Below are 8,487 nucleotides of genomic sequence, written 5' to 3'. Positions count from 1 at the left end.
CTATTGTTTCAATTTTGCATGTTTTGACTGTTGGATAAGGTGTCTAAGTCCATAACTTATTTGGTATATACTTGACCCGACCCGGCATGGTCCATTTGGGTTGCATTTCATCCAAACTATTTATGGATAATTTTATGAGAGTTATACACATATGTTTATTAATATATTATAAGTTATAATATATTAATATGAAGTCGTGTTATTTAATTAGTCTTAGTCTTAAATTAATTATGAATTAATTTAGAGATTAAAAGGAAGACTAATTAGATTATGGGCTATTTGTTTTATATAGTGTGGGCTAACACTCATTTGTTAATGGGCTAGGCTTATATGGAAGTCCATGGATGATCCATGGAGCTTTTAACCCATGGATCCTTGGAAAGGAAAAGACATGGGTTATTAGGGTTTCACCCTAATCATGTACACTATATAAGCATGCTTATGTTGCATGAAATAGCCACTAGTGTGACTAGTGTAACTAGAAAGTATGTGTGTTTGTGTGTGACCGATTTCTATGTGTGTGTACACTCTCTCAAAGTTTTCCAAGTGTTTGTGGTGATTTGTGATTCCATTTGAGGCATTCACACTATTGGTGCTTGGCCCTCAAACTCCTTAGGAATCAAGCTCATCATCAAAAGGTATGTAATCTCATCTAATTCTTTTATGTTTAAAAGTACCCCATGCCATGTTAGATAGGTTATGAACCTTGGAAAATTATTATTTTGCATGTATTTAGACAAACATAGATCCAAGGTTTATTAGGGTTGCATGCACACTTAGGAAGTGTTAGATTGCTCAAAACCCAACATTGACATCATGAATGATAGGATTATTCGAACAGTCCACAGTCGTTCATATTTTGGAAGTAGATGTGAATGAAGACTGTCATGAATTGTTTGTAGATTGTCTAAAATGTTTTGGGCATAGCAAAGGTTTGCTGCAAAGTTCAGAAGTGCTTATGAATATGATTTTAGCATTGGAATAAACCCGTGTTTGCTTGTATCACTTCGTGGTGTTTTACCTTAAGTGATTGCAAAGCGATAATATCATATAGTCTTAAAAATTAGAGATATGGTTGTTGTTTGCTGGTTGGTTATGCATTGATAATGTGTAAACGCATTAGTAACTTGATGTTCTAAAACACATTGTTGTGCATGATTTAATTAGTAAATAATAGATGCATATGAGTCGAAGTTAATCTGGTCCTTTTATTCTATGAGAATAAAGGCGATATCTTGGCCACTTGATGATTTGGTTTGACTTATGTGCTGAGACCGATCAGAATGAAGTTGATGTGTTCAACTAAATTCTATGTCAAACAAATCAGAAATCGAGGAACAAATGTTGGACGATAAGCATTGTCAGCATGATATCTAGAACAGAGGATTATACGATCCCTTATCTGAAGGACAAATTGCTGATCAGAGTTGACAACGAAGTATAAGAGCTACGATTGCTAATCGGTTCCTGATGTCATATGTGAGATATAGTTACAAGACTTATCCAAGTGGGAGACTGTTGGATTAGTGTCTAAGCCCGTAACTATATTTGGTATGTACTTGACCCAGTTATGCATGGTCTTTTTGGGTTGCCTTCACCAAAGCAACTTGACAATGTATTTTAAGGAGAGGGAGAGAGAGAATATTATGGTTTATTAATATATTATAAGAATAATGTATTAAAGGAAAAATCATATTTATTTAATTAGTATTGGTCATAAATTAGTTAGGAATTAATTTGGTGACTGAAAGAGATTAATTAAATAAAGGGGCATAAACTGTCAAATGTATGATAGTTGAGTTTTGGGCTGGGAAACCTAATGGACTAAGGGGGAACAAGATTATGATGGGGATCCATCATATTTTCGTCCAAGGCCCTAATCTAGAAGGTTCCTTGGGTTGCTTGGTGATTAAGCTGTCCATTAGGGTTTAGACTGAAACCCTAGCAGCCTGCAATATAAATAAGACCCCTAGGCTATGAAAATCGGCTACACTTGATTCCAAGAGAACCCTAGGGCCGATTTTAGCATCTCTCACCCTCTCTCATATTGTCTTCTTGCTTGTGGGGTTTGTGAACCATTAGAGGAGTTACAATTATGACTCTAAGCTCAAGATCAAGAAGACTACAAGGATTTCAAGCTATATGAAAGAGGTAAATCACTTAGATCTGTTCTTATGATGTTAATTTCGAATTATATATGATAGATCTAGGGTTTCAAGTCTTGGATTCAAAGCATGTACAATAGATAAACTTAGATCCAAGCATTAGGGTTTGTATTATCACATAGGATTGTTCTTATGCATAAAACCCATCGGGGACCTCATCAGCTATGGATCGGATCGAGAGGTGAGTTTTCCTCGTTGTACTTGCGGGTTGAAGGCACCAATGCCAACCTATTGGATTGATATTATGTTATGCATGCTATTGTGTTGTTGTGATATGTTAGATCGGTATTCTGGTAGATAGGATGTTGTTATAATGTAGTAATCTGTTAGATCGGCATCCTGGTAGATAGGATCTTGTTATGCTTAGTGATTTGTAGATATGTTTGACTGGCTGTAGACTGATACATGATTATCTGTTATATATGCACATGTTTGGTTGGTGGCTGAGGCTTCATTGCTCTGTGCGTAAGCTAATAGTTCGGGGCATACCAACCTGATGGTTGAATGGGCCCAAGGGTATTCCATCCTGAGGATGATTGGACCCATAATATGATGGCATTCCAAACTGATGGTTGAGGGGCCTAGGGTATTCCATCATATTTTCGTCCAAGGCCCTAATGTAGAAGGTTCCTTGGGCTGCTTGGTGATTAAGTTGTCCATTAGGTTTTAGACTGAAACCCTAGCAGCCTGCAGTATAAATAAGACCCATAGGCTATGAAAATCGGCTACACTTGATTCCAAGAGAACCCTAGGGTTGCATTTCATCCAAACTATTTATGGATAATTTTATGAGAGTTATACACATATGTTTATTAATATATTATAAGTTATAATATATTAATATGAAGTCGTGTTATTTAATTAGTCTTAGTCTTAAATTAATTATGAATTAATTTAGAGATTAAAAGGAAGACTAATTAGATTATGGGCTATTTGTTTTATATAGTGTGGGCTAACACTCATTTGTTAATGGGCTAGGCTTATATGGAAGTCCATGGATGATCCATGGAGCTTTTAACCCATGGATCCTTGGAAAGGAAAAGACATGGGTTATTAGGGTTTCACCCTAATCATGTACACTATATAAGCATGCTTATGTTGCATGAAATAGCCACTAGTGTGACTAGTGTAACTAGAAAGTATGTGTGTTTGTGTGTGACCGATTTCTATGTGTGTGTACACTCTCTCAAAGTTTTCCAAGTGTTTGTGGTGATTTGTGATTCCATTTGAGGCATTCACACTATTGGTGCTTGGCCCTCAAACTCCTTAGGAATCAAGCTCATCATCAAAAGGTATGTAATCTCATCTAATTCTTTTATGTTTAAAAGTACCCCATGCCATGTTAGATAGGTTATGAACCTTGGAAAATTATTATTTTGCATGTATTTAGACAAACATAGATCCAAGGTTTATTAGGGTTGCATGCACACTTAGGAAGTGTTAGATTGCTCAAAACCCAACAGTGGTATCAGAGCCTAGGCTTGCTTGTTTGATACTAGATGCAAAATAGTAAAAAAACTTGAAATTGTTGTTGTCTGGCTGATGGACTCGCCGAGTCCATGGGGGGACTCGTCGAGTTCAAGGCAAAATTCATCCTACTCGGCGAGTAGGTTCGTGCACTCGGCGAGTAGAATGATCAGAATGTAGAATTTCGACTTTTGCTGCTGGAAATGGACTAGAAACATTACCCTAAACTGTTTTGGTGTTTTAAAACTTGTTTTAGTTGGTGTAATGGTTGTTCTAATCCATTTACAATAGCATATATCAAAATTCCATGATTTTTATGTGTTCATATAATTCTTGAAATTTTGATGATCATGTTCATGTTCTTATGAATTTAGAAGATGGTAGGAATTATTTGCTGAATTGTTTAGAATTAATTCTTGATCATTTATGTGTTTTAATGGAGTCCATAATTTGTCCTCAAGTTATGGATATCCAAAGGTCACTTTTCTTTAACACACATTTAAACACATAAGTTACATGAAAATGAAGATTCTTCATGAACCTTTAATTCATAAGTTATGAAATGAAAAGTTTTGGATAGTTACAAAACTTGCCCTCAAGTTTTGGAATTTGTAAAGTTTCACACACTTTAATAAACTTTAATTCCATACCCTATAAGTTTTAAAAGTTAAAATTCTACACTTATACTATTTATAACATTAATGGTTAATTATATATATATATATATATATATATATATATATATATATATATATATATATATATATATATAAGAACAAGTCGTTTTACCGTTAGTAGGCCTCATTCATGAAGCCGGTCTATAAGGTGGGTATAAGGTTGTTGCCTATAAAATGGCGACTTAATGGGTGTCCACTCTCACCCACCGCTTGCTTGATCGGTGGAGGGTCGTTAGCCGAACGGGTAGGACAATGACTTTAAATTCTCATTAAAAGTATAATGATTATTATAAAATAACTAAATGTTTTATTTAATTCCCAATCTTAGTTACTTTAGGAAAAATGTGAATTTGGTGCTAGCCCATGGAATTCACACTTTGTACCTTACCAAGTCGTTGGTGGAGCGTGTGTGGTTAATCGACACACTAACTTGGACTAGTAAGGATCACGAAGGGTGACTTAATGTTTGTCATAGATCAATGGAGCGTGTGTGGTTAACCGGCACATTGATTGGGTGATAATATTAAGGGTACCAAGTGAATTGGTATGGTTATTCACACCTTGTTTTGTGATCCTCGGCATCCCAGTCACAAAATTTGAGAGGGCACACTCGAGATTGAAACATGCCATTGAAAAGTTCAATGAATCTTAAAAGATCTAGGAATTTCAAATCCAATTAAAACCTAATAAATTATTTCGTTTTTCATGGTGGAAATTGGTGAATCGTCATTCGCCTACCTTCAAATATTTTATAGCTTGGATTACGGCATCCCTCTTCCAAATTATAAAATATTGTGTTGGGTCCTAGCCTTAATATTTCATATTGGGTGTTATATTAAGGACTTTGAATCAACTAACTTGATTTTCTCCCATTATAGATGTATGGTTCAGACAATTATGATCTTCCCAAATCTCTTGAAGATGGTGTCCCTCAACATCATGCTTCACTTCCTCCACCTCCTCCAATTATTCTCCCTCACCCACAAGTTCTTGAAAAGTTTAAAGTCACTCAATCCCTATTGGCAAGCATAGTCTATGTGTGCTCACATCTTGGAGATAAAGTCACATATTGACAAGCTGGGAGAGTTGGGTGTCAAAGTCTCGTGAAAGTTGGATGTTCAATCACTTTCTTAGTAACATAGTGAGTCTTTTTGGGACTACTATGAGATAGACTATGAGATGACCCTTAATGATGTTATCTATTTGCTTGGTGTTGTGGAATCAGCAATGATTTGGAACACCAGTAAAGCAAATTTGATTAAAAGAACAACTTCCCGAGTCTTAAATGGACATTGACAATGGTAGCATTGGATATCTAGAAAAGGATTTCTCTTCCCAATGGAAAGGGATCGGCCATAGTCAACTCGGTTGACCAAATGGTAAAGAGAAAGGCTGAGTCTGAGATAGTCTCATGTGCCATTACCAAAGGGTCCATGTGTTTTGTTGCCAAAGGAAGGGGCATTGGTTGCGAAGCTGCCCTATTCACCTGAAAGGTCATAAGGTTGATCAAGTCAAGAGGTTTGACTCTACTTCGGGTAAAGTCCACTGTCTAACTCTATTAAGTTCCTATTTGGAGATTCTTATTACATAATGTGAATGGGTCACATGCTGATGTTTTTAAGAATCAAAGAAAAGATAGGAAGCTTAAAGTAAGTATATGTTGATTCTGATTGCGAAGGTGGGTTTCGATCGCATGGTTCGGTAATCTGAATTTTGAGCTGTTGCTTAAGAGTTATAATATATTGCTTATGAATAGATAACAACAAGGTTTTCATGTGGATTGTAAGGATAAGTTTTTCCGCAAAGTTTTAAAATAAAAGAAAAAAAGGGTTTTAATTTTATTTATTTTAAAAATATCCTTACAATGGCATCTGTGGAAAATTGTTGCTTATATGTTTCCAGTAATAGCAATATTGGAAAGTGGATTTGATTCTTTCATTTGTGGTAGTGTCTGAATTTACCAAATGAAGAAAGTTTTTCATCACCCAAGTTTCAATTGGACAGAAACTTGGAATCATACAAGTTGTATTGTATGATGAATGAGAATTTTCATCTTTGAAAATTAAGACTAATTCTTTGATCACATGTATATATGAGTCAACTGAAGGACTAAAGAATTAGGTACACTGGGTGTGCGCTGGTCAAGGTCCACCACAAAGATTGATTTGTCATGATTTACTAAAGATTAGTAAATATGATTATACTTATGAGGTTAAGTATAATTCTGTAACATTGGAAAGGTTACAATGTGTGACAAAACAAATGAGAAGAATCAAATTAGGCAGAAAGATAAAAGTTTCTCAAATATGAAAGGATGGGAGAGTACTTTAGTATCGTATTTCATGATCATCTTAATGATTATGAAACCATATCACAAATTCAGACTCTAAGGACGTCTTAGTGCATTGTTATGGCTAAGAAGAGAGGTCATGAACTGTTGGATTGGTTAAAATCAAGAAGATGAGTCATATTTCGTTCCAAAACAATTCTTAGAGTCATACTCCAAGATTGTAACTTTGAGTGACATAAAGAAGGATTTATTAACACTAGTCAAATGTAAGAGTAAAATGTTTTCTACTCTTGTACATTTGAGATTGGTAAGTTGTGATGTCTTGGATGAGACAAAGACAACCTAAGACCAATTGTGTGAAGTGTTAGTCTTGATAAGAATCCGCACTATCCCTTGAATATTTGTTTTGTCAAGGAATGGTTCTTGACTGAGGAAACTTATATGTCAAGGGGACAGTGGGAGCCTTAAAGATCCTGAAAGAGTTTCAAGATTTAATCAAGAGTAAAACCTGTAATTTATCACTAGCACACGACTTAAGGTTTGCAACCTATCGTGTTGACATAATTCTTATTTCTGTACCTACTTCAAATAAGTTGAATTTTCATGTGAGTTATCAGAGTTCAACTTGGAAGCATTGGTGAGCCTTGTGCTACCAAGGTGACAAGAAACTAAGATTGAACAAGTTTAATCCATGTAAGGCTGAATTTGTCACTAACCTTATCTTGTGATTATGATTTTGACAAATTCACATGGATAGGAACTCATACACTATAAAATCTAAGTGTCATAAGGTTTCTCTCCGATTCATGAAAATGATGGTGAGGAAACGCTTTCACTAAGTAGATTTTACGTAGATATCAATTGTGTTATTTGCATTTTCAAAAGTCGTTAGTGGAGCGTGTGTGGTTAACCGGCACACTAACATGGACTTGTGAGAAATGGCAAAGGTCTAAGAAATTGAGACTATGATTACGGCATCCCTTTTCATAGTTCTTGAAATTGCTTAGACACACATGTGAGCTATCTAAGAAAGGGTGTATGAATCTAAATTTTAGAAGTCCAGCAGATATCTGGAAATATGTAAGAGCTAGTGGGAGCATAATTGTTTTGCTGATAATCATCATGTTAGTGGGAGCATGATTATTACATTTAGTGTTGCAAGTTAGCAATGTTAATTATAGACAGCAAAGTTTCAATTCGTGAAGTTGCAGGGGTTGAAAAGTTGTTTTGCTATAATTAAGGGAGAGGAAATTATACTTCATTTCAATTCTAGAAGCTTAGATTGAGATTTTAATCATCTTTAGTCAAGGACATATATATGAATTTTATGTCTGAATGGTTCGACTTAAGGAAATTCTATATATATTGCGTTCTCAAAATTCAATTATGACTACGGCATCCCTCTTCATAGTTAAATTTTGAAAACATGGCAAATAAAAAATATTGTAGCAAAAGACTTGTCTAGTATCATGTCTTTATGTCAAACATCATGAATCGTGTCCCATATGCTTCAGATATAGGATCGATTTCATGTGCTATAATATTCATCTTTTCTAAATTTTCCAAATGCTTAAGGCATTGAGAAGGGAAAAGTCTAGAACTGGATATGACTAAAGTGATTAAGCAATTGTCGAGGACAAATCTGAGGTTCGCCAAAGATTGGTTGCTCATGGACAGTTGGAAGTATGATGTCGGAAAGGACCATATTGACATATTCTGAAAAGAAGTAACTCTTGTTCGGAAGTGATAGTCAAAATGGGACTATGGAAATGTCTCCATAGGTGGAAGTTATTCAATCTATGTAAGATTAGAAAACCTTAATGCAAGAAGGATGTTCAAAGCAATGTACTTTGAATATGAGACTTCCGTTGCATAGAAGTTGACCTTC

This window comes from Lactuca sativa, chromosome 8 (assembly GCF_002870075.4).
Source record: "Lactuca sativa cultivar Salinas chromosome 8, Lsat_Salinas_v11, whole genome shotgun sequence".
NCBI classification, from domain to species: Eukaryota; Viridiplantae; Streptophyta; class Magnoliopsida; order Asterales; family Asteraceae; genus Lactuca; species Lactuca sativa.
This window is presented reverse-complemented; position numbering follows the sequence as displayed.